General features: G+C 59.2%; 2 long non-coding RNA genes across 2 annotated transcripts; both read left to right on the top strand.

The window, feature by feature from the left end:
* The first annotated feature begins 1,480 nt into the window (after positions 1–1,480).
* Positions 1,481–2,268, top strand: LOC116438010. Its single transcript, XR_004237569.1, has 3 exons — positions 1,481–1,571; positions 1,657–1,788; positions 1,906–2,268. It is a non-coding gene; the product is annotated as an uncharacterized LOC116438010 (long non-coding RNA).
* Positions 2,269–3,066: 798 nt separating this feature from the next.
* Positions 3,067–3,638, top strand: LOC116438011. The gene is made up of 3 exons (XR_004237570.1): positions 3,067–3,121; positions 3,352–3,408; positions 3,597–3,638. It is a non-coding gene; the product is annotated as an uncharacterized LOC116438011 (long non-coding RNA).
* The last annotated feature ends 24,189 nt before the right edge of the window (positions 3,639–27,827 follow it).

The following is a 27,827-nucleotide window of genomic DNA, read 5'->3' as shown; positions in this document are numbered from 1 at the left end:
GTAACTCTTGTTGGGGTCTCTAATTAGGGCTGTATTCATTATAAATAAAACTGAAAAAATAATGGGCTCTCTGGCAGCAGGAGGGTTTTGTGAGTGCTGGGCTCGCTCCCTTGTGAGAGATTGGGTGCCAGTACCCAGCTAGAAGTGCCCTGAAGTACAGATTTAAATTCTTAAAATGCTGAAGAAGGGGGAGCTTCCTTCAATGGAACCCCTTAAAATGAGGGACTACGGAGTGTTTGTTTAAACCCCTCGTGCCAAGGGGCAGCACCTGAGCAGGCAGGGCAGCACGTGGGGTCCCAGGGAAACATTCCACTTTCCCCTTTCATCTTGGCAGCCCTTCCCCAGTGCCCCCAGAGAAAAGGGGGGTTATGAGGAGAAAAAGGATTTAAACGGAGGGAAAAAACTTCCTTTTCCATAATTGTCTGTGTTTAAATTGAGGGGGAATCCCCTTCCTCTGCAATTTTAAGGGTATCACTTGAAGGAAACCCTGCCTTTTCCATGCTCTTAGGGGTATCACTTGACAGGGAATCCCCATTTTCCATTATTCTCCAGTTTAAATAGAAGGGGAAAACCTTGACAATGCTATTTTATTGGTCGGAATTGAGCATAACTCCCCCATTTTCATCATCCCAAGGTTTAAATTGAGGGGAAAGCTCGGTTGTTCCTCCTTTATAAGGGTTTGAATTGAGGGAGAAATCCCCCTTTTTCCATCACTGGAGAGACCTGAAGTAAGGCAAACCCCTCTTTTTCCAGTATTTTAGGGGATTCAGAGGAGAGAACCCATTTATTACTATGGCATCTATTTAAGTAGAGACAAGCACTCCCTAGTCTCTCATTTTAGGGGGTTCAACTGAAGGAAGCTCCCCCTTCCTCAGCATTTTAAGAATTTAAATCTGTACTTCAGGGCACTTCTAGCTGGGTACTGGCACCCAATCTCTCACAAGGGAGCGAGCCCAGCACTCACAAAACCCTCCTGCTGCCAGAGAGCCCATTATTTTTTCAGTTTTATTTATAATGAATACAGCCCTAATTAGAGACCCCAACAGGAGTTACACCATGTATATTATTACTATTCTTCTCCACCCTCCATAGTCCTGTATGGAGTACTACTCAATAGTCACTAATGAACAATTACAGAACTTAACAAGGAATAATGCAATGCACCTGTCTATGCTGCCAAAACAAGAAGCTTTTTTACCCTTTCAGTGGATGCAGCTGTAGTAAAACAGAAGGCATCTACAGAGCCCTTCACTCACCTGGAATTTAAGGCAGAGCAGCCAAACAGCTGCAGCTCCTCCCAGTGCTTTTATCCCTTATGGTAAAATTGCCTCCTCCCTTTTCCCGGGCATTGTGGGAACGAGAGGCGGGGCCGGCCAGGGGTATATTAACCCCAGCCCTGGGTAAAAGAGGGCCATTCCTTCTGTGGGGTTCGTTGGGGTAAGGGTGTCTTGTTATTTCTGTGAAGGGGGGGGTTGTTCAGGTTTTCTCAGCTTTATTTCAGCAGGTACTTTTGGCATCTAAAGCAATAGAGGCTTTGAAGACACTGTGAAGAAGATAGCATTGAGTGCATGGTTAATGATTTTGGGATTGAGTGTTCAGGGTTGATAAGGTACTTGGTGCTTTCTGTAATTTTTTTTTCCCCCTTGTTTTTCTTAGAAGCATTGCAACTTGCTGCAATTCCAGATTGTGTCAAGTATGACACTTCACATTTGTTCAGCAGCTTCATTGTGCTGCAAGAGGGAGCTACCCTGGGTCAGAGATGACATTGGAGATGGAGGCTTCTGATAGGTAAGTTAAGGACTGCAAGTATGAGTGGGAGCAGGGTCCCAGTTAGTAGCTGACTTGTTGGGATTTGGCTTGTATGGCACTACACTGGTGCACTGATTTTGGTTTTCTTTGTCATAGCTGACTAAGAGGCCAACCTGGTGATCCCAGTGCCTTTGGAGATGGCTGAGGTGGACTCCTTTTGCATCCAGTGTGGATTCACATCACTGGTCATCTGAAAGCTAAGTTGGGGGCCGGGGCCCAGAGAAGGGATGATAGCAGGGTAGTGGGTTGGAAATTCCTGGGAGAGATTAAAAAACTAGCGTAGGGGAAAGGGATGCTCTCCAAGGGGCTTCTTAGGTAAGCTAAAGGGAGCAGCCCTACTTTTGACTGCAACTGTAGGGTGTGCAGCGCAGAGCAGTTCCAGTGTGTGTTGTCTTGTCTGGTGTGTGTTCTGTGTCTTTGGCTTCCCTTGGATCCAATCTCTCTGCCTTTTACCCTTCAGGGGCTCATCATAAGCCTTGGCCATCATCTCTAGCTTCTAGAACTTTCCTACTTTTCGGTAGGATGCCAATATCACTTGTTCTTTTACCAGTGGGCTCGGCCACATCTTGGAATCACATCTTGAAAGCATTGAGTCGGATCTCTTTTGAGGCCTTGTTCCCGGCTGTACTGCCATCCATCCTTTGCAGCCGTGAGCTGTAATGTCCTGGGGCTTGTAAGATTGTCAGGATATGGGAGCATTCTAAATGTGGCCTTGTCTCTCACAGCCATCTTGATCATTGTGACTGACAGTTCTTAGAACAGGTCACTGTTCCAGTCTTTTCTTCTGCTCCTTAGAGCCATTTTCATCCACCAATGCCATACCATCAGTTGTCTCTTTTGGCGTCGTCTCTGTCCTTGCCATTGTTCTTCTTGCCGAGAGCTTTTTTTATCATCTTCATGTCACACTGCTTGTAGTATAATGTGTTGTTTGAGTTTGTGTCTAGCCTGGAATTGCTCTGCCCTGTAGAGTAGTCCTGGGGGGGGGGTAGGTGGAGAAGAAAGGAGACTTTACAGGGAGCCTTTTGCTTTGCTCAGCCACCTGAGCCACGCCTCGGATGGAGTGACTGTGGCCAGTCTGTGTGGTGTTCAGTGGAGACGTGGCAGTGGTGCAGTGGTGTCTTGCAGTTTCATAGTAGTTTGTCCTAAGGCCCACTGTCGTGGGATCCTAGGCAGTTTGCTTTGAGGAATGAGAACTTGGGAAAGGCTAAGCTTTCCTTGTCTGTCTGGGTAACTTTGACAAATACTTCTTTTGCAGGGGGATAGCATGTAAACCTGACATGAACGGAGGAGACCAGAGGAGCACAGCAGTGAGGTGGGTCGGTGCCTGAAGTCCAAGCTACGGCCTGACTTTGGGCTCTACGTTTACCTCGCTGTTGGGATTTTCATTTTGAAGATGCGAGGTACTTGGCACAGCAGGGTATTGGCACCAGGGGGACCATGAGCTGGATGAGTATTGATTCCAGCACAGAACTGGATGCTACTGGAGTTGTTGTATTAGTGATGAAACTATAAGGAGCCTTTGATTTTTTTTGTGTTTTACAGGTGGTCTGCCGCACTGAAATCGCTACTCCAACATGACAGACACCCTTGCAGAAAGAGGTCACAGTTGAGCAGTTTCATGTGGAACCTACCTCGGCAATGCAACACTTTTGGACACTACATCAGCATGTGCCTTTCCATTTTGTTTTGCCCCTTCTCTCCTGGGAAGGTTGGTCATCATTCAGCTTTTCAGGGGTGGTGTTTTATTTTGGTTATGTTGCAGGGCTGTTCTTTGTCTTTATTTTTAGGAAGTAAACCTGGATATCAGCAGTCAAGGTCGAGTGAGTGAGATAAGCAGTGACCAGTGGACACAACCAGTTATTGCTCGGGTGCCAGATTCTGGGGCAGCTCAAAGCATGCATTGTCTGAGCATCCATTTGTGTGTTTTAGGTGGCCCACTTGTATTATGCCTGCAGGGGCTGAACCCCCTCATGGGCCAGCTGATGGAGCCAGTTTATCACCCTTGAGCTGCCCCTGTGAGGCTTCCAGAAGTATTACAGGACTCTGTGGTGAAGCCTGTACCTTTTCTGTTTGAAGGTGCCATCTGGGCAGCCTTTGGCAATGGCTGAGGAGTTGTGGCGAGTCGGGGAGAGAGGGAGGAGCGAGGGTCCACTCGAGTTTCAGCAATGCCACATCACCTTGTCTCCCCTTAACCCAGGGATCCTCTGCGACGGCGGCCTCGGAGTGCAGCCCCAGCGTGTGAGCCGAGGACCGGGGTGTTCTCAGGAGCCGGTGAGTAGTGGAATTGTTGGGTTTTGGCTGATGTGCTGCTGAGTTCAGGCACTGATGTTTGGTTTTCTTTATTGCAGTAGACTGAGAGAACAGCCCTCTGAGGGCAGGAACTTCCCAGATGATGAGGCAGCTTTGTTTTGCACCTGATGAGGATTTGCATCCCTGGATATCCGAGAGCTAAGTTGAGGGCTACACCTCAGGGAGGGGGGGAGGAGAGTGGGGTGCTGGGTCAGGACTTGGTGGGAGGGATTTTTGAATTAGCTTTGGAGATGGGGATGTCCACGAGAGGGCCCCTTAGGCCACGTAAAGGGAAAGTCTCACTTTTGATCACAATGCTGAGGTGTGCAGGGCAGAGCAGTCCTGGTGTGTGTTGTGTCACTTGTCTATTGTGTGTTCTGTGTCTCTTGGGCATCTTGTGTCACATGTCTTTTGCCTTACCCCTTTGAGGGGCTTATCAGAAATGCTGGGCATCATCCTTAGCATCTCCTTTGCGTTCCTTGGCCCGACGCTGGTACCCTTGAACCTGTGACTTGCAAGCTCAGATATGCATCGGAATCGCATCTCTCTTTAGCACTATTGAGTCAGACACCTTTTACAGTCTTGTTCTGAGCTGTATTGACAGCTGTGCACCGCAACGATCCCTTATAACAGATTAGGACTTGGGAGAATGCGAGGATAGGTAGAAGATTCCATCCGTACGATTCTCGGGCATCCATCTTTGCGGTTCTTGGCATAAGTCTTTCTGTTAGGGTCTTTTTCTGCCAGAGTTCTTTGAGCCTCATCGGCCTCATCTAGGTCATCTCATTGGTAATTCTTCTTGCTGAGAGTTTCCTCTCCTTGTTGCATCCCCTTGTTTGTCATCTCCTGTGTCACAGGTGTCTGTGTGTTTGGCCCAGGGCTGCTTTGCCCTGCTCCATAGTCTGGGTGTAGGTGTAATAGGATAAGTCCTAGGGACTTGACATTTGTAATGTAGGGATTAGTTGGACTCAAGATGGTATTTCTAGATTGGCACAAGATGTCTGGAGCTGCTAAGTTATGCTGCATCACTTTGACTTTTGTCATCACCTTCTTTCAGATGCAGATGGATTGAATCTGTGGCAGAGCGCCCCATACCAGGTGAGGTGGTTCCCACAGGAAGGTGAGTCACCGTTTGTCTTTGCAGGGCAAGTGTAAATGGTGACTGTGTTACAGCTTTGTTCTTCATCTTTATTTGTAGGTAGTAATGCTGAATATCAGTGGTCAAGGTCGATGGAGCGAGGTGAGCGGTGACTGGTGGCCAGAATGAGTTGTTACTGCTTGGGTATCAGTTTCTGGTGCAGCTCTAAGCATCCGTTTTTGTTTGTGCATTTTAGGTGGTCCACTGGGCAGGTGTCCCGGCCCTGGGATGCTGGAGGCCAGGTGGGTGCAAGCTTAAGGTGTAGGTGTGGTGTACTTGAGTTGGAGTGGGGAGGCTGTGGTTTCAGTCTCTCAGCATGTTTTTTTGCTTTGCTTCTCTGCAGGTGCTGCTGCTGCCCTGGGCATGCCAAGGGACAGAGGCGAGCAGGTGAGTTGGCATTTAGGTGGGGCGACTGATAGGTGAGAGGTACGTGGCAGCGTGCGAAGTGTGTCCCTTTTCGCTTTGCAGGTATCGTCCGGGCCACCTCCGGAGTCGGATGGAGATTTGAGGTGAGCCTGGGCCAGTGGTGCAGAGGGAGCCCGTGCATTATTCTTCTGGAGGGCAACAGTCGCAGTTTCTGTTTTGTTGTCTTGGGTACCACAAGTAGGTGCAGAGCCTAAGTTTGGAAACGGCCGGTGAGCCATGAGCCTCAGCAGTTATGAGGGAGAGGGGCATTGTGCAAGGGGTCACTTCTGGGACGTGTCATCACAGTCTGAATTTTGTCATTATTCTCTATCTTTTGTAGCTGCCCAAGTGGGCTGTGGGCCATGTATTGACATCCACGGTGCTGAAGCGTTCTTTTCTGTTGAGGATGGATTTCGTCTGCTGGTCTTCGGAGAGCTAAGTGTGGGGACTGTTGGTTGGGAGAAGGCAAAAGCCTTTGGAATCACAGGAGGCAATTTGAAGTTAGCTTAGAGGAGAGGGCTGTAGTGGGCCGGGCCCCTTGGAGGTTAAGGGAGAGAGGGTTTCTCTTCAGCATCACTCGAGCCTTTGCCGGGCCGGGCAGTTCCAACCCATCTCCATGTTCTCGTGCGCTTCGCATCGTTGGATTTTGAGTCTCGATGTCATTGTCCATCTTTTCACCCGAGGAGCCTGCCTTCGGGTCTGGCATGATTGCCACAGTCTAAATTTTGCCTACTCTTCAGTGTAGCCACGCTTTTGAGCACTTTTGAGCGTAGCACGCGGGCATCTTGCGTCTTGGCCATTTGTTGGTCGGTCATGTTTTGTGATGTCACTTCAGCCTTTGGCGGCAGAATCATTCTCTAGGGATCCCTTTGTATCAGCTGGCAGTAGTTGCCTCCTTCTCTAGGCCTACTGCACTTCTTGAGCATCCTCTTACCAGCTTTGGCACTAACTTCTCATAAGGAGTTTACCTTTCACTGTCATGTACTACTGCCACAGAGCCTTCTTTCCTTCGGCGTCATCGGCCTCTGGCTCATCTTGCACTAGGAATCTTGGGTCCATCAGGTAAAACTGCTGGGCAGTTTCAGTTTGTGTCTATGTTATGTGGTCTGTGTCCATTGTCTTCAGTGTCATAGGGCTTTGTGATGTCTCAATGCTTTACAGGCATCGTTATGGGCCATATCGGCAGCAGGAGCACTTGCATACTTTCCTGGATCGGGCTTATTCTGGCATCTTTATGGTTTTGCTTTTTGAGCCCAGAAGAAGTACACAAGGTGTTCCTCTCCATCTTCCTTCTCAGTTTTGGTAGTACCTTTTTTTCACGTGCCATTCTCTTGGACTTCTGTATGAAGTGTACTAGACCCTCCTCACTGCAGTAGTTTCGTAGCTTCCATCGCCTCAAAGCATCCTGGTCTCAAGAATTTATCTTCTGAAGCGTTCTCTCAAGTCTTCGTGTCATCTCTGCTTATATTTGATGCACTGGGTGTCCATGTGCCACTTATGCTTGGAGCTGCCCTGCCCTGGCACATTCAGTCATGGCTAGTTTGAACAGTTTTAAAACTCTCCTCTCTTGTCTATGGGCTTTTGGGTAGAAAGTTTATGGGCCTGGTGTGGGGATAACTCCTAGCTGTCAGCTACTTGCAGACTGCCTCATGCTGTCTTGCAGGTCCCCAAGGCAGATTTTGATCCCTATGGTCACTGATGCTACCAATTTTCCCAGGATCTACTGTTCCACATCAAGGAGCAGCAGATGGAAGAAGATGTTAAAGCATCTTCTTTAGGGGGGAGTGCTTCTAGTAAGGGCTGCAGTCAGCATGTAAGCTGCAGAAGGGGTGTCTGAGAGTGTGTCTGTCTGTGTGGGTTGACTGGCTCTAACCTTATGTGTGTGGTGTTTTTTGCCTTTCAGGTTCTTCAGTTCATTTTAAAATTTAGAATACGAAAACCCCAGCTGGTCCTGCCCATGCTGTGGGGTCAGTCAGAGGGACACAGGGTTCCTCTTCTCCTCTCTGCTGGGATGAACTGCCTAGGGAACACCATTTCTGACAGCCCAGTCCTACCTGTGTCCTTTGGAAAAGGGCAGAGGTGAAGAGGTGACTGCCAGAGTTCCTTGGGGATGATGGAGCTGTGGTGCTTGGCTGTGCCCAGAGGGGCAGGTTGGGCATTATTTGTGTGTCTGAGGACTGGGGAGCCGAGCTCTCAGTGCATTCCCAGCTCTCCCGGGGGTGGGAGCTGGTGCAGGGCTGGGTGACAGCCTCTGGTCGGGCTCGGGGCAGGCCCTGGCCCCGGCACAGACACGCTGGGGTGGTTTGGGGCGGCCTGGGGAGCAATGGGAGGCAAATGAGGGATGGTGCTGGGCGGAGCGATCGGCCTGCGCTTGTGTCAGTGCAGCTGTGCAGGGCCCTGGGATCTGGGTAAAACTCCAGCTCTCCTGGTTTTCAGGGATGCAAGGTCTGAGGGACTGGATTTACCTAGGGCTTTCCAGGAACAAGAGGAAATGTGGTGCCAGAGCTGTGCCCCGTTAGGTTGTGTTTCCCTTTGGGGACAGGGAGTCTCTGGGCTGAGGTGAGATTGCTGTGTGAGTGGCAGGGAACAGGGAGCTGAGAATTGCAGGCACTGATGGAATAGTTGTCTTAGGTCTGTTTGGTTTGTGTTTGTGAAAACTGGGATGTGGGCTGGAGAGGTGCTCTTGGGAACAATGGATAGAGTACATTTGCTCCATGGATGTGTAAGGAAGGACAGGGAAGGGGAGTATTTATAAACTGTTCTCAGTATTTCACGCAACTTTGGGGTGGAGCAGCGATGCAGGTGGGTGGGTTTGGCCTGGGCCTGTCAGGAGTAACCCCAAAGAATCCAACCAAGCCCCTGACCCCTCAAGGCATCTGTGAAACACTTCCACAGCAACCCAAGTCAGAAATCCAGTGATTCTGGAGGTAAAATTATAGGTAATTGCCTTTGATCCGTGGGGAATTTCCTTTGGAATTATCAATCAAGGCAGAGCATATATTTCAGCTCTTTTCCTGGTGTGCAGTTTCCTCTCTGGTTTAAATGAGTTTGTGTGCTCCTGTTAACAAGCAGTGTGTTTTCACCCTGAAATTTGGGGTGATAGTCTTTCTTTAGCGTTTTTCCCACAACTGAATCATCCCTTCCATGAATAGTCCATGTTGTTCTACACAGCTGCTTTGGCCGTGGCTCAGAGAGAAGGGAAATGACTTTTTAGGGCGTTGAAATTTCTCCAGGCAGGAGTGGGATGTCGTCTTCCCCCTCCCCAGAGCCCTGCAGGTGCATGGGAGTAGCTCAGTGCTGGCCCAGTTCTCTGAGAAATAGCAACGCTTGGGAGGTTTGAGTGTTGATAACAGCTCTCCTGTCTCCTGGTAGCAGTCCTAGGCAGAGGAGGGAAAAAAGGAACTTGTGTTATTCATGGAAAACCTTCTGCTGTTTCTTGTGCCGACTTTTAGATCTCTGTATGATTTACTATCCAGTGTCTGTAGGTAGAGAATGACTTATTGGAGGTAAAAATTGAGATAATCAGTAATGGACAGGTAGGGAAAACTTTTGAAGTAAACTCGAGGTGACCTATAGTGGAGAGCATGAAGATTTTGAAGTAAACTATAGCAATCAGTTGTGCACAGGTAGGGAAACCTTTGGGGGTAAAATACAAGGGCATCTCTAGGTGAGGGAATGAGCACTTTTTGAGGTAAACTGAGTGAATCAGTCGTGGAAGTATTAGTAAATTCTGGGGGTGAAACTTGATGTAACCTCCATGGTAGAAAAGAAATCAATCTTTTGAGGTAAAAAGGAAGTAATCAGTGTTGGAGAGGCAGGGAGATTTTGAGAGTCAACTTGAGTCTGTAGTGCAGAGAATGAACATACTGAAGTTAAACAGAGGTAGTCACTTGCAGACAGGGAAAAAATGTGGGGGTCAAGTCTGAGGTAATCTCTAGGGGAGACAACATTTTTGAGGTAAACTGAGGCAGTCACTAGGTGACAGGTTGGCAAAGTTTTGGGGGTAGAAATTCAAATGACCTGTTGGGCAGAGAATGGACATACTGAGGTGAAAATCAGGTAATAAGTAGTGGACAAGTAGCAATAATTTTGGAGGTGAAATCTGGGGTGATGTGTGGCAGGGAGAGCGTACATCATGAGGTAAAGTGAGACAGTACTGGAAAGATAGTGAAATATTTCAGGGTAAAACTTGATGAAATCTCCAGGGTAGAAAGAGAATATTTCTAGGTCAAAAAGAGGAAATAGTTAGTGGGCAGGTAGGGAAAATACTGGGGGTAAAACCTGAGGTTCTCTCTAGGTGGAGAGAATGAACATAGTGAGGTAAAAATCAGGCAATGAATAGCGAATGTTAGGGAAATTTTGGGGGGTAAAACTGGAGCTAATCTCCAGAGTAGTGAATGAACACTTTCTTGTAAAAAAAAAAGAAATCAGAAGTGCACAGACAGGGACAGCTTGGAGGGAAAATCTGAAGCAACCCCCAGGGAAGAGAAGGAACAGCATGAGGTAAACTGAGGTAGTCACTGGCAGAGACACAGTGAAAATTTTGGGGATAGACACTGAGACATTCTCGAGGATAGAGAAAATTACTTTTTGGGGTAAAAACGGGATGATGGGTAGGGCAAAGCTTGTGGGAAAAACGTGAAATAATCTGTAGGGCAGAGCATGAGCATTTTGATGGAAAAATGAGATATTTACTCTTAGTTTCCCTTTGGGCTAACTTAATCTGCACCCTTCCATGAGCAATTCCTTGGCTTCTCCTGGAGAAAACCCCACGGCAGAGGCAGTCTGCAAAGGAGCCCAGAGCTGTGCTTGGAGCAGAGAGTGCTGAGAGCTGCGTGTGCCTCTGCTGCCCCAGGCTGGCAATATCCCCATGGCACAGACTGGGCAAATGGGATTAGAGGGAGCACAATCCCTTCCTGGAAGAGGTTTTCTCCTGTGCAGATCAGGCACAGGGCAGGAAGGGAACTTTGGAGATCAGCTGCTTTCCCCCAGAAAGCATCACTCACACCAGCATGGATGACATGACCTGTGCCTACTGCTCACCATGCACCCGGCCAGAATCAAGAGCAAAGGTGGGTTTGGGTGTGAGCACTTGAAATAACTTTGAAAGAGAAGAAATCACCTTTTGCTGCTTCTTTCTTTCTTGCAGATGCTGGGATTGCCTCTGGGCACATGTGCTGAGCTCTCCCTGCAGGGAACTTGGAAGCTGCATTCTAAAATTTGTCCGCATTTAATTTCTGTCCCACATGGAGACACCTAAAGAAGCAGAGGTGGGGTGTTCCTCAGAAAAGAACATCCAAATTCTGTGGTGGTAGAGGGCTTAAAGTCTGAGTGCTGCTGCACTTTGGCTTTTTGAGGGCTCTCTGGGGGGCTGAGGGAGAAGTTCTTTGTCATTCCAGGGCAGCATACGCCCTGATCCCTCTGTTGCACTGAATTTTGGAGTCTCCAATTTTTTGCTCTTCGAGGTCAAAATTAACACAACCCTTTTTATCCCATTCTCTGCAGCATCCTCAGCCCCCCTGATCTGCCAAACTCCCTCCTCCCATCTCTGAGGCCATCCCCCCGCTGTCCCCCCCCCCATGTACCACAGCTCTCTCTTCAGGCAATGCCAATGCCTCTAAAACCTCCAAAACAAGTCTCCCATGCATCAGCCCCTCTCCCTCTGAACCAAGCAATCCCCTTTCTTCCCAGATTTTCCCAAAGGCGTGCACCCCTCCAAAAGCGTACCTTGAATCAGTAGATGTATTTCCCTTCTTGTGTGCTCAATCTTCCAGTGTGCATAGTCCCCCCATCAACTAAAGCCTACCCTGACGTTCTTTTTCCTTGGACACATCTGCAAGAACCGGCTCCAGATTTTATTTCCTTCTGCAAGGGCTCGTTCCTCGAGATGGAACTTCGGCGTTTTGCTTCTCCTTTCAGAGGAGCAGCAGCAGCGGTCGGTGCCAGGGGAACGGTGCAGGCGAGGGAGGGAGGGAGGGAGGGAGGGGGGGTAGGAGGTGGGAATCCTCTCGGAGGCCGATTCCTCCAGGGGGGGTAGGAGGTGGGAATCCTCTCGGAGGCCGATTCCTCCAGGAGCGGGGGAGCAAAGGCGGAGGCTGCTGCCGGCACCGCCAAGGGCACCAGCTCTTGGGGCCGGTACCAGAGGCTGGCGTGGAGCCTCTGCACGGGTCCGCAGCAGCCACGGCGCCAGGAGGCCGAGCTGCCGGCGGGCCCAGCGCGGCCCGCGGGGCCGAAGCCGGGTTCAATGGAGCCGCGGCAGAGAACGCAGCGGGGGCAGGGGCTGCTGGAACGGCCGCGGACAGCGGGAGCGGGGCCGGAGCCGGGACTGGGGCCGGGGCGGGGGCCGGGGCGGGCCCCAAAAGCGGCGGGCTGGGCTGGTGTGGAGCGGAGAGCCGGGCTGGGGATGGGCACAGGGACACCGAAAGCGGCGGGCTGGGCTGGTGTGGAGCGGAGAGCCGGGCTGGGGACGGGCACAGGGACACCGAAAGCGGCGGGCTGGGAGCTGTGGAGCGGAGAGCCGGGCTAGGGCCGGGCACAGGGACACCGAAAGCGGCGGGCTGGGCTGGTGTGGAGCGGAGAGCCGGGCTAGGGCCGGGCACAGGGACACCGAAAGCGGCGGGCTGGGCTGGTGTGGAGCGGAGAGCCGGGCTAGGGCCGGGCACAAGGACACCGAAAGCGGCGGGCTGGGCTGGTGTGGAGCGGAGAGCCGGGCTAGGGATGGGCACAGGGACACCAAAAGCAGCAGGCTGGGCTGGTGTGGAGCGGAGAGCCGGGCTAGGGACGGGCACAGGGACACCGAAAGCGGCGGGCTGGGCTGGTGTGGAGCGCAGAGCCGGGCTAGGGCCGGGCACAGGGACACCGAAAGCGGCGGGCTGGGAGCTGTGGAGCGGAGAGCCGGGCTGGGGCCGGGCACAGGGACACCGAAAGCGGCGGGCTGGGCTGGTGTGGAGCGGAGAGCCGGGCTAGGGACGGGCACAGAGACACCGAAAGCGGCGGGCTGGGCTGGTGTGGAGCGGAGAGCCGGGCTGGGGCCGGGCACAGGGACACCAAAAGCGGCGGGCTGGGAGCTGTGGAGCGCAGAGCCGGGCTAGGGACATGCACAGGGACACCGAAAGCGGCGGGCTGGGCTGGTGTGGAGCGGAGAGCCGGGCTGGGGACGGGCACAGGGACACCGAAAGCGGCGGGCTGGGAGCTGAGGAGCGGAGAGCCGGGCTGGGGCCGGGCACAGGGACACTGAAAGCGGCGGGCTGGGAGCTGTGGAGCGGAGAGCCGGGCTGGGGACGGGCACAGAGACACCGAAAGCGGCGGGCTGGGCTGGTGTGGAGCGGAGAGCCGGGCTAGGGCCGGGCACAGGGACACCGAAAGCGGCGGGCTGGGCTGGTGTGGAGCGGAGAGCCGGGCTAGGGCCGGGCACAGGGACACCGAAAGCGGCGGGCTGGGCTGGTGTGGAGCGGAGAGCCGGGCTGGGGACGGGCACAGGGACACCGAAAGCGGCGGGCTGGGCTGGTGTGGAGCGGAGAGCCGGGCTGGGGATGGGCACAGGGACACCGAAAGCGGCGGGCTGGGCTGGTGTGGAGCGGAGAGCCGGGCTAGGGACGGGCACAGGGACACCGAAAGCGGCGGGCTGGGAGCTGTGGAGCGGAGAGCCGGGCTAGGGATGGGCACAGGGACACCGAAAGCGGCGGGCTGGGAGCTGTGGAGCGGAGAGCCGGGCTGGGGACGGGCACAGGGACACCGAAAGCGGCGGGCTGGGCTGGTGTGGAGCGGAGAGCCGGGCTAGGGCCGGGCACAGGGACACCGAAAGCGGCGGGCTGGGCTGGTGTGGAGCGGAGAGCCGGGCTGGGGACGGGCACAGGGACACCGAAAGCGGCGGGCTGGGCTGGTGTGGAGTGGAGAGCCGGGCTGGGGACGGGCACAGGGACACCGAAAGCGGCGGGCTGGGAGCTGTGGAGCGGAGAGCCGGGCTAGGGCCGGGCACAGGGACACCGAAAGCGGCGGGCTGGGAGCTGTGGAGCGGAGAGCCGGGATAGGGACGGGCACAGGGACACCGAAAGCGGCGCGCTGGGAGCTGTGGAGCGGAGAGCCGGGCTGGGGACGGGCACAGGGACACCGAAAGCGGCGGGCTGGGAGCTGTGGAGCGGAGAGCCGGGCTGGGGACGGGCACAGGGACACCGAAAGCGGCGGGCTGGGAGCTGTGGAGCGGAGAGCCGGGATAGGGACGGGCACAGGGACACCGAAAGCGGCGCGCTGGGAGCTGAGGAGCGGAGAGCCGGGCTGGGGACGGGCACAGGGACACCGAAAGCGGCGGGCTGGGCTGGTGTGGAGCGGAGAGCCGGGCTAGGGCCGGGCACAGGGACACCGAAAGCGGCGGGCTGGGAGCTGTGGAGCGGAGAGCCGGGCTGGGGACGGGCACAGGGACACCGAAAGCGGCGGGCTGGGAGCTGTGGAGCGGAGAGCCGGGCTGGGGCCGGGCACAGGGACACCGAAAGCGGCGGGCTGGGCTGGTGTGGAGCGGAGAGCCGGGCTGGGGACGGGCACAGGGACACCGAAAGCGGCGGGCTGGGCTGGTGTGGAGCGGAGAGCCGGGCTGGGGACGGGCACAGGGACACCGAAAGCGGCGGGCTGGGAGCTGTGGAGCGGAGAGCCGGGCTGGGGACGGGCACAGGGACACCGAAAGCGGCGGGCTGGGCTGGGAGCTGTGGAGCGGAGAGCCGGGCTAGGGCCGGGCACAGGGACACCGAAAGCGGCGGGCTGGGAGCTGTGGAGCGGAGAGCCGGGCTAGGGATGGGCACAGGGACACCGAAAGCGGCGGGCTGGGCTGGGAGCTGTGGAGCGGAGAGCCGGGCTAGGGATGGGCACAGGGACACCAAAAGCGGCGGGCTGGGCTGGTGTGGAGCGGAGAGCCGGGCTAGGGACGGGCACAGGGACACCGAAAGCGGCGGGCTGGGCTGGTGTGGAGCGCAGAGCCGGGCTAGGGCCGGGCACAGGGACACCGAAAGCGGCGGGCTGGGAGCTGTGGAGCGGAGAGCCGGGCTGGGGCCGGGCACAGGGACACCGAAAGCGGCGGGCTGGGCTGGTGTGGAGCGGAGAGCCGGGCTAGGGACGGGCACAGAGACACCGAAAGCGGCGGGCTGGGCTGGTGTGGAGCGGAGAGCCGGGCTGGGGCCGGGCACAGGGACACCAAAAGCGGCGGGCTGGGAGCTGTGGAGCGGAGAGCCGGGCTGGGGACGGGCACAGGGACACCGAAAGCGGCGGGCTGGGCTGGTGTGGAGCGGAGAGCCGGGCTAGGGACGGGCACAGGGACACCGAAAGCGGCGGGCTGGGAGCTGAGGAGCGGAGAGCCGGGCTGGGGCCGGGCACAGGGACACCGAAAGCGGCGGGCTGGGAGCTGTGGAGCGGAGAGCCGGGCTGGGGACGGGCACAGAGACACCGAAAGCGGCGGGCTGGGCTGGTGTGGAGCGGAGAGCCGGGCTAGGGACGGGCACAGGGACACCGAAAGCGGCGGGCTGGGCTGGTGTGGAGCGGAGAGCCGGGCTAGGGCCGGGCACAGGGACACCGAAAGCGGCGGGCTGGGCTGGTGTGGAGCGGAGAGCCGGGCTAGGGCCGGGCACAGGGACACCGAAAGCGGCGGGCTGGGCTGGTGTGGAGCGGAGAGCCGGGCTAGGGCCGGGCACAGGGACACCGAAAGCGGCGGGCTGGGCTGGTGTGGAGCGGAGAGCCGGGCTAGGGACGGGCACAGGGACACCGAAAGCGGCGGGCTGGGCTGGTGTGGAGCGGAGAGCCGGGCTGGGGACGGGCACAGGGACACCGAAAGCGGCGGGCTGGGAGCTGTGGAGCGGAGAGCCGGGCTGGGGACGGGCACAGGGACACCGAAAGCGGCGGGCTGGGCTGGTGTGGAGCGGAGGGCCGGGCTGGGGACGGGCACAGGGACACCGAAAGCGGCGGGCTGGGAGCTGTGGAGCGGAGAGCCGGGCTGGGGACGGGCACAGGGACACCGAAAGCGGCGGGCTGGGCTGGTGTGGAGCGCAGAGCCGGGCTGGGGACGGGCACAGGGACACCGAAAGCGGCGGGCTGGGAGCTGTGGAGCGGAGAGCCGGGATAGGGACGGGCACAGGGACACCGAAAGCGGCGCGCTGGGAGCTGAGGAACGGAGAGCCGGGCTGGGGCCGGGCACAGGGACACCGAAAGCGGCGGGCTGGGAGCTGTGGAGCGGAGAGCCGGGCTGGGGACGGGCACAGGGACACCGAAAGCGGCGGGCTGGGAGCTGTGGAGCGGAGAGCCGGGATAGGGACGGGCACAGGGACACCGAAAGCGGCGCGCTGGGAGCTGAGGAGCGGAGAGCCGGGCTGGGGCCGGGCACAGGGACACCGAAAGCGGCGGGCTGGGCTGGTGTGGAGCGGAGAGCCGGGCTAGGGCCGGGCACAGGGACACCGAAAGCGGCGGGCTGGGAGCTGTGGAGCGGAGAGCCGGGCTGGGGACGGGCACAGGGACACCGAAAGCGGCGGGCTGGGCTGGTGTGGAGCGGAGAGCCGGGCTGGGGACGGGCACAGGGACACCGAAAGCGGCGGGCTGGGAGCTGTGGAGCGGAGAGCCGGGCTGGGGACGGGCACAGGGACACCGAAAGCGGCGGGCTGGGCTGGGAGCTGTGGAGCGGAGAGCCGGGCTAGGGCCGGGCACAGGGACACCGAAAGCGGCGGGCTGGGCTGGTGTGGAGCGGAGAGCCGGGCTGGGGATGGGCACAGGGACACCGAAAGCGGCGGGCTGGGAGCTGTGGAGCGGAGAGCCGGGCTAGGGCCGGGCACAGGGACACCGAAAGCGGCGGGCTGGGCTGGTGTGGAGCGGAGAGCCGGGCTAGGGATGGGCACAGGGACACCGAAAGCGGCGGGCTGGGCTGGTGTGGAGTGGAGAACCGGGCTAGGGACGGGCACAGGGACACCGAAAGCGGCGGGCTGGGCTGGTGTGGAGCGGAGAGCCGGGCTAGGGCCGGGCACAGGGACACCGAAAGCGGCGGGCTGGGCTGGTGTGGAGCGGAGAGCCGGGCTGGGGACGGGCACAGGGACACCGAAAGCGGCGGGCTGGGAGCTGTGGAGCGGAGAGCCGGGCTGGGGACGGGCACAGGGACACCGAAAGCGGCGGGCTGGGCTGGTGTGGAGCGGAGAGCCGGGCTAGGGACGGGCACAGGGACACCGAAAGCGGCGGGCTGGGAGCTGTGGAGCGGAGAACCGGGCTAGGGCCGGGCACAGGGACACCGAAAGCGGCGGGCTGGGAGCTGTGGAGCGGAGAGCCGGGCTGGGGACGGGCACAGGGACACCGAAAGCGGCGGGCTGGGAGCTGTGGAGCGGAGAGCCGGGCTGGGGCCGGGCACAGGGACACCGAAAGCGGCGGGCTGGGCTGGTGTGGAGCGCAGAGCCGGGCTGGGGCCGGGCACAGGGGCACAGAAAGCGGCGGGCTGGGAGCTGTGGAGCGGAGAGCCGGGCTGGGGCCGGGCACAGGGACACCGAAAGCGGCGGGCTGGGCTGGTGTGGAGCGGAGAGCCGGGCTAGGGATGGGCACAGGGACACCGAAAGCGGCGGGCTGGGCTGGTGTGGAGCGGAGAGCCGGGCTGGGGCCGGGCACAGGGACACCGAAAGCGGCGGGCTGGGCTGGTGTGGAGCGGAGAGCCGGGCTGGGGACGGGCACAGGGACACCGAAAGCGGCGGGCTGGGAGCTGTGGAGCGGAGAGCCGGGCTAGGGCCGGGCACAGGGACACCGAAAGCGGCGGGCTGGGAGCTGTGGAGCGGAGAGCTGGGCTAGGGACGGGCACAGGGACACCGAAAGCGGCGGGCTGGGAGCTGTGGAGCGGAGAGCCGGGCTAGGGACGGGCACAGGGACACCGAAAGCGGCGGGCTGGGAGCTGTGGAGCGGAGAGCCGGGCTGGGGCCGGGCACAGGGACACCGAAAGCGGCGGGCTGGGAGCTGTGGAGCGGAGAGCCGGGCTGGGGACGGGCACAGGGACACCGAAAGCGGCGGGCTGGGAGCTGTGGAGCGGAGAGCCGGGCTGGGGACGGGCACAGGGACACCGAAAGCGGCGGGCTGGGCTGGTGTGGAGCGGAGAACCGGGCTAGGGACGGGCACAGGGACACCGAAAGCGGCGGGCTGGGCTGGTGTGGAGCGGAGAACCGGGCTAGGGCCGGGCACAGGGACACCGAAAGCGGCGGGCTGGGCTGGTGTGGAGCGGAGAGCCGGGCTGGGGACGGGCACAGGGACACCGAAAGCGGCGGGCTGGGAGCTGTGGAGCGGAGAGCCGGGCTGGGGACGGGCACAGGGACACCGAAAGCGGCGGGCTGGGCTGGTGTGGAGCGGAGAGCCGGGCTAGGGACGGGCACAGGGACACCGAAAGCGGCGGGCTGGGAGCTGTGGAGCGGAGAACCGGGCTGGGGACGGGCACAGGGACACCGAAAGCGGCGGGCTGGGAGCTGTGGAGCGGAGAGCCGGGCTGGGGCCGGGCACAGGGACACCGAAAGCGGCGGGCTGGGCTGGTGTGGAGCGCAGAGCCGGGCTGGGGCCGGGCACAGGGGCACAGAAAGCGGCGGGCTGGGAGCTGTGGAGCGGAGAGCCGGGCTGGGGCCGGGCACAGGGACACCGAAAGCGGCGGGCTGGGCTGGTGTGGAGCGGAGAGCCGGGCTAGGGATGGGCACAGGGACACCGAAAGCGGCGGGCTGGGCTGGTGTGGAGCGGAGTGCCGGGGTGGGGCCGGGCACAGGGACACCGAAAGCGGCGGGCTGGGCTGGTGTGGAGCGGAGAGCCGGGCTGGGGACGGGCACAGGGACACCGAAAGCGGCGGGCTGGGAGCTGTGGAGCGGAGAGCCGGGCTAGGGCCGGGCACAGGGACACCGAAAGCGGCGGGCTGGGAGCTGTGGAGCGGAGAGCTGGGCTAGGGACGGGCACAGGGACACCGAAAGCGGCGGGCTGGGAGCTGTGGAGCGGAGAGCCGGGCTAGGGACGGGCACAGGGACACCGAAAGCGGCGGGCTGGGAGCTGTGGAGCGGAGAGCCGGGCTGGGGCCGGGCACAGGGACACCGAAAGCGGCGGGCTGGGAGCTGTGGAGCGGAGAGCCGGGCTGGGGACGGGCACAGGGACACCGAAAGCGGCGGGCTGGGAGCTGTGGAGCGGAGAGCCGGGCTGGGGACGGGCACAGGGACACCGAAAGCGGCGGGCTGGGCTGGTGTGGAGCGGAGAGCCGGGCTGGGGACGGGCACAGGGACACCGAAAGCGGCGGGCTGGGAGCTGTGGAGCGGAGAGCCGGGCTAGGGACGGGCACAGGGACACCGAAAGCGGCGGGCTGGGCTGGTGTGGAGCGGAGAGCCGGGCTGGGGCCGGGCACAGGGACACCGAAAGCGGCGGGCTGGGCTGGTGTGGAGCGGAGAGCCGGGCTGGGGACGGGCACAGGGACACCGAAAGCGGCGGGCTGGGCTGGTGTGGAGCGGAGAGCCGGGCTGGGGATGGGCACAGGGACACCGAAAGCGGCGGGCTGGGCTGGTGTGGAGCGGAGAGCCGGGCTGGGGACGGGCACAGGGACACCAAAAGCGGCGGGCTGGGAGCTGTGGAGCGCAGAGCCGGGCTAGGGACGGGCACAGGGACACCGAAAGCGGCGGGCTGGGAGCTGTGGAGCGGAGAGCCGGGCTGGGGCCGGGCACAGGGACACCGAAAGCGGCGGGCTGGGAGCTGTGGAGCGGAGAGCCGGGCTAGGGCCGGGCACAGGGACACCGAAAGCGGCGGGCTGGGCTGGTGTGGAGCGCAGAGCCGGGCTGGGGCCGGGCACAGGGGCACAGAAAGCGGCGGGCTGGGAGCTGTGGAGCGGAGAGCCGGGCTGGGGCCGGGCACAGGGACACCGAAAGCGGCGGGCTGGGCTGGTGTGGAGCGGAGAACCGGGCTGGGGCCGGGCACAGGGACACCGAAAGCGGCGGGCTGGGAGCTGTGGAGCGGAGAGCCGGGCTAGGGACATGCACAGGGACACCGAAAGCGGCGGGCTGGGAGCTGTGGAGCGGAGAGCCGGGCTGGGGACGGGCACAGGGACACCGAAAGCGGCGGGCTGGGCTGGTGTGGAGCGGAGAGCCGGGCTGGGGACGGGCACAGGGACACCGAAAGCGGCGGGCTGGGCTGGGGTGGAGCGGAGAGCCGGGCTAGGGACGGGCACAGGGACACCGAAAGCGGCGGGCTGGGCTGGTGTGGAGCGGAGAGCCGGGCTGGGGCCGGGCACAGGGACACCGAAAGCGGCGGGCTGGGCTGGTGTGGAGCGGAGAGCCGGGCTAGGGACGGGCACAGGGACACCGAAAGCGGCGGGCTGGGAGCTGTGGAGCGGAGAGCCGGGCTAGGGCCGGGCACAGGGACACCGAAAGCTGCGGGCTGGGCTGGTGTGGAGCGGAGAGCCGGGCTAGGGACGGGCACAGGGACACCGAAAGCGGCGGGCTGGGCTGGTGTGGAGCGGAGAGCCGGGCTGGGGACGGGCACAGGGACACCGAAAGCGGCGGGCTGGGCTGGTGTGGAGCGGAGAGCCGGGCTAGGGACGGGCACAGGGACACCGAAAGCGGCGGGCTGGGCTGGTGTGGAGCGGAGAGCCGGGCTGGGGACGGGCATAGGGACACCGAAAGCGGCGGGCTGGGAGCTGTGGAGCGGAGAGCCGGGCTAGGGACGGGCACAGGGACACCGAAAGCGGCGGGCTGGGAGCTGTGGAGCGGAGAGCCGGGCTGGGGACGGGCACAGGGACACCGAAAGCGGCGGGCTGGGAGCTGTGGAGCGGAGAGCCGGGCTGGGGACGGGCACAGGGACACCGAAAGCGGCGGGCTGGGAGCTGTGGAGCGGAGAGCCGGGCTAGGGACGGGCACAGGGACACCGAAAGCGGCGGGCTGGGCTGGTGTGGAGCGGAGAACCGGGCTGGGGCCGGGCACAGGGACACCGAAAGCGGCGGGCTGGGCTGGTGTGGAGCGGCGAGCCGGGCTAGGGATGGGCACAGGGACACCGAAAGCGGCGGGCTGGGCTGGTGTGGAGCGGAGAGCCGGGCTAGGGCCGGGCACAGGGACACCGAAAGCGGCGGGCTGGGCTGGTGTGGAGCGGAGAGCTGGGCTAGGGACGGGCACAGGGACACTGAAAGCGGCGGGCTGGGAGCTGTGGAGCGGAGAGCCGGGCTGGGGCCGGGCACAGGGACACCGAAAGCGGCGGGCTGGGAGCTGTGGAGTGGAGAGCCGGGCTGGGGACGGGCACAGGGACACCGAAAGCGGCGGGCTGGGAGCTGTGGAGCGGAGAGCCGGGCTGGGGACGGGCACAGGGACACCGAAAGCGGCGGGCTGGGCTGGTGTGGAGCGGAGAACCGGGCTGGGGCCGGGCACAGGGACACCGAAAGCGGCGGGCTGGGCTGGGGTGGAGCGGAGAGCCGGGCTAGGGACGGGCACAGGGACACCGAAAGCGGCGGGCTGGGCTGGTGTGGAGCGGAGAGCCGGGCTAGGGACGGGCACAGGGACACCGAAAGCGGCGGGCTGGGCTGGTGTGGAGCGGAGAGCCGGGCTAGGGACGGGCACAGGGACACCGAAAGCGGCGGGCTGGGAGCTGTGGAGCGGAGAGCCGGGCACAGGGACACCGAAGGCGGCGGGCTGGGCTGGTGTGGGGCGGAGAGCCGGGCTAGGGATGGGCACAGGGACACCGAAAGCGGCGGGCTGGGCTGGTGTGGGGCGGAGAGCCGGGCTAGGGATGGGCACAGGGACACCGAAAGCGGCGGGCTGCGCTACCGCTGGAGCCGCAGGGGCTGGAGGGGCGGCGGGAACAGCGGGGCTACCGGCGGAGCCGCCGCCGCCGGGACCAGCGGTGGAGCCGCGGGCGGTGCCTGAGAGCCGGCACAGGCGGGACCTCCGGCTCCGGGAGCGGCGGGGCAGCTGCGAGCGGCGCCGCAGGAGCCTGGGCTTGGGGCGAGGCAGGCGGGAATGGAGGGGGCGATGCTGCCAGGGGCTCCCAGCCCTTCTCTTTCTTGCTTTCCCTTTGCTCCTTTCCTTGGGTCTCGGACAACTTTACAATTCTTATCCCCTTAGACTCTGTTTCCCACCCAGCATAGAGCGTACTTGCTTTCTTCTGTGGTAACGAGTTCTTTTGAATTTACAAATCCTTGTAAAGCCTGACAGAGCCAGACTTCAAGAGCCATGTCTGGGCCAGAAGACACGGTCGGATCTTATTTCCTTCTCGGCCCAACCAAACATCCAAAACTGTATCATTGTGACTTTGCTCGTTTCCTTTGTCCTTGGGTTTGTATTCCATAACTCCCCAAGGGCTTGCCTGGGGTATTTCCGCTGGCACGCCTCTATTCCCTTTTTTATTCCCTGACTCTTGCTTACTAGTTTTATGTCCCATTTTCTCAGACTCTTATCTACCTTTCCCAGGCCTTTGTTTCCCACCTTTTTAATAAAAACCAACAAAACAACTCTTCAAACCTCACCACCTCTTTCCCCTTTCTTCTCCTAGACTACAACAGTTCCCTCCTCTTAATAAAATATGCCTCCTTCCAGAAAATAAAGTTCTAGTTCAAGGTTTAGCATTTCTATCACATACATTCTCATTCATTCTCACTCCCTCCTTTTTATTGTTCCAACTTCTCTTTCTCAAATGCTATCAGTCACAACCACACAAGACTTAGGTACCTTTTAATTTCAAATTGTTGGCCGATGCTCACCCCTGGGCTTTTTGAAGTAATCCTCAATTTGACAGAATTAAGCCTGGATGTCTTGAATTTTTATTTATTTATTTTTTTTTGAACTCTCAATCCAGCAGTCTCAAAGCCCAAATGTCTCGGAACTAACCCTCCACTTAGCAGAATTAAGCCCGGATGTCTCGAATTTTTGAACCCTCAATCCGGCAGTCTTGAACCCTAAATTTCTCGGATCCAATACCAGGAAATTCTTGACTCCCCTCCTTCAAGGAGTCCAATCCCTCCCCTGAAAGCCCGTCCCAGTTAACCCGGGGCTTCTCTCACTCCTTTTCTCTTTGGCTTCGCCTCTTTGCTGACTGCTTCCCTCGCGGCAGAGCAGAGCCGCAGCCTCAGAGGCTCCACACTCGCTTCGCAGCTCTGGGGTAACCAGCCCGCGTCTCATGCACACACTTTCATCGCCCTTATCGCCCCAAAAAGAGGAAAGAAAAACTACTCACCTTTCTCGGAGTCTTGGTGCACAAGATTTTACGTGTTTATTTTACGTGTTTAATTACCGCGGTACCTCAGGGAGCCTTTTCTTTCCTTTCTTGTTGCTTTGTCTCCTCTCTTGCCCTCCGGGTGTTTGACTGCAAAGCCCCCTGACCCCGCCGGGAAGCACAAAGCGAGGCCGCCAAAAGCGGGCGGGGGCACCCCCCTGCTCTGGGTTCCCCGGGAGATCCCAGAGCTGAGCCTTTATCCCCGTATGGGCCCCAAATTGTGAAACACGAGGTTCGCTATTTGTAAAATTTGAAGGGAAGTTGAAGAAAAGGGACAATTAGGAGACAACAGCACAAAGGGCGGTACGGCCGGGTGCTCCGGCAGAGAGCCAAAGGCGCACCTGTACAGCCAAAAGATCGGCTTTAAAAGTACAGCGCTTGTTTTTATTCATCACCATCATGCATCATTCGTTAATTCTTCGGAGTTGCTGAGTATCATCTTATCAGTCTGATCTTTTTCCTTGGCTCCATTCCGTCTGCTTTCGGGTTCTTTTCTTCCGATAAGATTTTCCAGGAATGTGAAGACCCCCTCCCCATCCTTCCCAAACTGAGCACCCAAACTGCAGACATTCTACAGCGTTACACTACAGAACCCAGGCAAAGCTTCTCTCACATTAAGGACCGTGAAAAAACCGACATCACAATCCATTCCTAACAATGACGGAACGTGCAAAAAGCCAACATCACAATCCCGTTCAGAACCGAGGGATCAGCGGTGATGCGGCCCTGCCCGCGGAGGGATCAGCGGTTATGCGTCCCCACGCGGAGTGATCCGCCAAGAGGGACTATTTGTGATGCGCTCCTGCCCGCGGAGGCATCACCGGTGATGCGTCCCCACGCGGAGTGATCCGCCAAGAGGGACTATTTGTGATGCGGTCCTGCCCGCGGAGGGATCACCAGTGGTCCGTCCCCGCCCGCGCATGCGCCCTGATCCGCGCACCCGCGGCCATCTGCGCACCCGCGGCTGCCAAAAGGAGCTTCGCTCTGTAGGATTTGAAGGAAAGTTGAAGAAAAGGGACCGTTTAATAAAAGTTGAAGGAAATCAGGAGACAGCAGCACAAAGGGCGCTACGGCCGGGTGCTTCGCACAGAGACAAAGGCGCACCTTTACACCCAAAAGATCGCCTTTAACAGCGAGCTCCCACAGCCAGCTCCCAATCCCAGCCCGCCTTCCCAGGCAGGGTTTCTTTGGGACCAGGGCTGCATTTCCATCCCCCGCTCTGGGAGTCACCAGGTGCGTTAGGAGCAAGCCGAGTCTGCTCCCTGAGACACAAGGGCTTGCTCGAGGAGACTGTTGGCTGACATAGGGCTGGAGAGTTCCTCAGGGAGCTGGGAAGGGGCTGGAGAGTTCCTGAGGGAGCTGGGAAGGGGCTGGAGAGTTCCCGAGGGAGCTGGGAAGGGGCTGGAGAGTTCCTGAGGGAGCTGGGAAAGGGCTGGAGAGTCCTGAGGGAGCTGGGAAAGGGCTGGAGAGTTCCTGAGGGAGCTGGGAAAGGGTTGCAGAGATCCCGAGGGAGCCGGGAAAGGGCTGGAGAGTTCCCGAGGGAGCCGGGAAAGGGCTGGAGAGTTCCTGAGGGAGCCGGGAAGGGGCTGGAGAGTTCCTGAGGGAGCTGGGAAAGGGCTGGAGAGTTCCTGAGGGAGCTGGGAAGGGGTTGCAGAGATCCCGAGGGAGCCGGGAAAGGGCTGGAGAGTTCCTGAGGGAGCCGGGAAAGGGCTGGAGAGTTCCTGAGGGAGCCGGGAAGGGGCTGGAGAGTTCCTGAGGGAGCTGGGAAAGGGCTGGAGAGTTCCCGGGGGAGCTGGGAAGGGGCTGGAGAGTTCCCGGGGGAGCTGGGAAGGGGCTGGAGAGTTCCCGGGGGAGCTGGGAAAGGGCTGGAGAGTTCCTGAGGGAGCTGGGAAAGGGCTGGAGAGTTCCCGGCGGAGCTGGGAAGGGGCTGGAGAGTTCCCGAGGGAGCTGGGAAAGGGGCTGGAGAGTTCCCAGGGGAGCTGGGAAAGGGCTGGAGAGTTCCTGAGGGAGCTGGGAAGGGGCTGGAGAGTTCCCGGGGGAGCTGGGAAAGGGCTGGAGAGTTCCCGGGGGAGCTGGGAAAGGGCTGGAGAGTTCCTGAGGGAGCTGGGAAAGGGCTGGAGAGTTCCCGGGGGAGCTGGGAAGGGGCTGGAGAGTTCCCGAGGGAGCTGGGAAGGGGCTGGAGAGTTCCTGAGGGAGCTGGGAAGGGGCTGGAGAGTTCCTGAGGGAGCTGGGAAGGGGCTGGAGAGTTCCTGAGGGAGCTGGGAAAGGGCTGGAGAGTTCCCGAGGGAGCTGGGAAAGGGCTGGAGAGTTCCTCAGGGAGCTGGGAAGGGGCTGGAGAGTTCCCGAGGGAGCTGGGAAGGGGCTGGAGAGTTCCCGAGGGAGCTGGGAAGGGGCTGGAGAGTTCCCGGGGGAGCTGGGAAGGGGCTGGAGAGTTCCCGAGGGAGCTGGGAAAGGGCTGGAGAGTTCCCGAGGGAGCTGGGAAGGGGCTGGAGAGTTCCCGAGGGAGCTGGGAAAGGGCTGGAGAGTTCCCGGGGGAGCTGGGAAGGGGCTGGAGAGTTCCCGAGGGAGCTGGGAAGGGGCTGGAGAGTTCTCGAGGGAGCTGGGAAGGGGCTGGAGAGTTCCCGAGGGAGCTGGGAAGGGGCTGGAGAGTTCCCGAGGGAGCTGGGAAAGGGGCTGGAGAGTTCCCGGGGGAGCTGGGAAGGGGCTGGAGAGTTCCCGAGGGAGCTGGGAAGGGGCTGGAGAGTTCCCGAGGGAGCTGGGAAAGGGCTGGAGAGTTCCCGAGGGAGCTGGGAAGGGGCTGGAGAGTTCCCGAGGGAGCTGGGAAAGGGCTGGAGAGTTCCCGGGGGAGCTGGGAAGGGGCTGGAGAGTTCCCGAGGGAGCTGGGAAGGGGCTGGAGAGTTCTCGAGGGAGCTGGGAAGGGGCTGGAGAGTTCCCGAGGGAGCTGGGAAGGGGCTGGAGAGTTCCCGGGGGAGCTGGGAAGGGGCTGGAGAGTTCCCGGGGGAGCTGGGAAGGGGCTGGAGAGTTCCCGAGGGAGCTGGGAAGGGGCTGGAGAGTTCCTGAGGGAGCTGGGAAGGGGCTGGAGAGTTCCTGAGGGAGCTGGGAAAGGGCTGGAGAGTTCCCGAGGGAGCTGGGAAAGGACTGGAGAGTTCCCGAGAGAGCTGGGAAGGGACTGGAGAGTTCCCGAGAGAGCTGGGAAGGGGCTGGAGAGTTCCCGAGGGAGCTGGGAAGGGGCTGGAGAGTTCCCGAGAGAGCTGGGAAGGGGCTGGAGAGTTCCTGAGGGAGCTGGGAAAGGGCTGGAGAGTTCCCGAGGGAGCTGGGAAGGGGCTGGAGAGTTCCTGAGGGAGCTGGGAAGGGGCTGGAGAGTTCCTGAGGGAGCTCGGAACGCCCTTTGCGCTGCTGTCTCCTGATTTCCTTAAACTTTTATTAAACGGTGCCTTTTCTTCAACTTTCCTTCAAATCCTACAGAGCGAAGCTCCTTTTGGCAGCCGCGGGTGCGCGGATCAAGGCGCATGCGCGGGCGGGGACGCATCACCGGTGATGCCTCCGCGGGCAGGATCGCATCACAAATAGTCCCTCCTGGCGGATCACTCCGCCTGTGCATGCGCATAGCAGCGGAGCCCTCACATTTGGGGTGAAAAATCGGGATTTTGGGGCGAAAAATCGAGAATTTGGGGTTAAAAGGGGGGAATTTGGGGTGAAGTTCAGGAATTTGGGGTGAAGGAGTTCTATTGGGCTCAGGCTGCTGCCTTTCCGTGGCCATTCCTCTGTCATCAGAGGCCCTCCACAGACCCAGCAGTTGGTTACATTCGGCTCCTTACCCGTCCTTTCCCCTAATTCCACAAACAGATTTTTTTTTCTCAATTTTGAGATTTCATTTTCTTAATTGTTGTTTGAGTTTCAACTACATGTCTTGAACTGGGGTCGATACAGAGTTAGATTGTTGTGCTGGCTTTGCCTCTTTATTTACCAGTTGTTCTTTTACTAAGCTTGAGACTTTATTCCCAACAATAGATGCGAAACAAACCCACCTCTCCCCTTTTGGACATTTACTTCCCAACCTGCCCCCACTCATTCCTAGGTTTTCTACAGTCCAGTGCTTTTTCCCATTTTGCATCCAGTTTTCTACTTTGGATGGGTTGTAACAGAGACCGTTGACATGGGTATGTGCAATGAAAAAGGAACCTGGGTGTTTTCCATGTCCAGCTTTCGGTAACACCCATGGCGTGGCTGTGTCGGTATCCCCAGAGGGCAGAGACAAAAGAGGAGTGACAGATAAAGGAATAACAGAGGTCCCATATGGCCAATACCTCCACCCCCGTGCCTATGGGGCTGCTACCCACAGCAGGGGTACGTGATCTTCTCGGTGGCAGCTACAGTGGGCATCGGGCCTTGCCCTCTATTTCCTCGTCACTTCCTTTTCGCTGATTTCCAGGCAAATTGCTTTTGACACTTCTTAATTGCAGCTTCCCGCCGTTCCTCAGGTATCTCCCGTTCAACAGGCACGAGTAATTCCCATCCCCAAAGCAGGGTTACTGTTTCAGCTGTTCTTTGCTCTGCCTGGCTTGGGGAATAGATTTGGCGTTCGACACTTCGTGCAGTGAGAGTGTCGTTTCCGTGAACTACAGTAGCAATATTTTATCAGTCTAGACATTTACAGTTAACCCAGCCAGCATGTCCAGTAATGGGGTGGATCAGACAGGGTATGTGGTATGGCACTGTTGGAGGTAGCAATTCCTCCTCCTTTTTGAATAAATCCCAGGCTAAGGGCAGAATATGAGAACCCTCAGCCCAAAATAGTCCTGCTCCTCCTGTTTGGAGTGGAAGGATTCCTCCCCAAGGAGGGTACCAGAGGTGTCTCAGGACTTGTCCAGGCAACACTTGAAACCACTGCTACAAGCTTGGCCTTATTTCCCAGTCAGGTGTGATTCTTGGTGTATCTCTTGGATCATTTGGGTTTTCCCAGCGCATCAACCCCCAGTTC

The sequence above is a fragment of the Corvus moneduloides genome, chromosome Z, assembly GCF_009650955.1.
Source record: "Corvus moneduloides isolate bCorMon1 chromosome Z, bCorMon1.pri, whole genome shotgun sequence".
Taxonomy (NCBI): Eukaryota; Metazoa; Chordata; class Aves; order Passeriformes; family Corvidae; genus Corvus; species Corvus moneduloides.
Note: the sequence above shows the minus strand (reverse complement) of the source record. Positions and strands in the feature narration are given on the sequence as shown.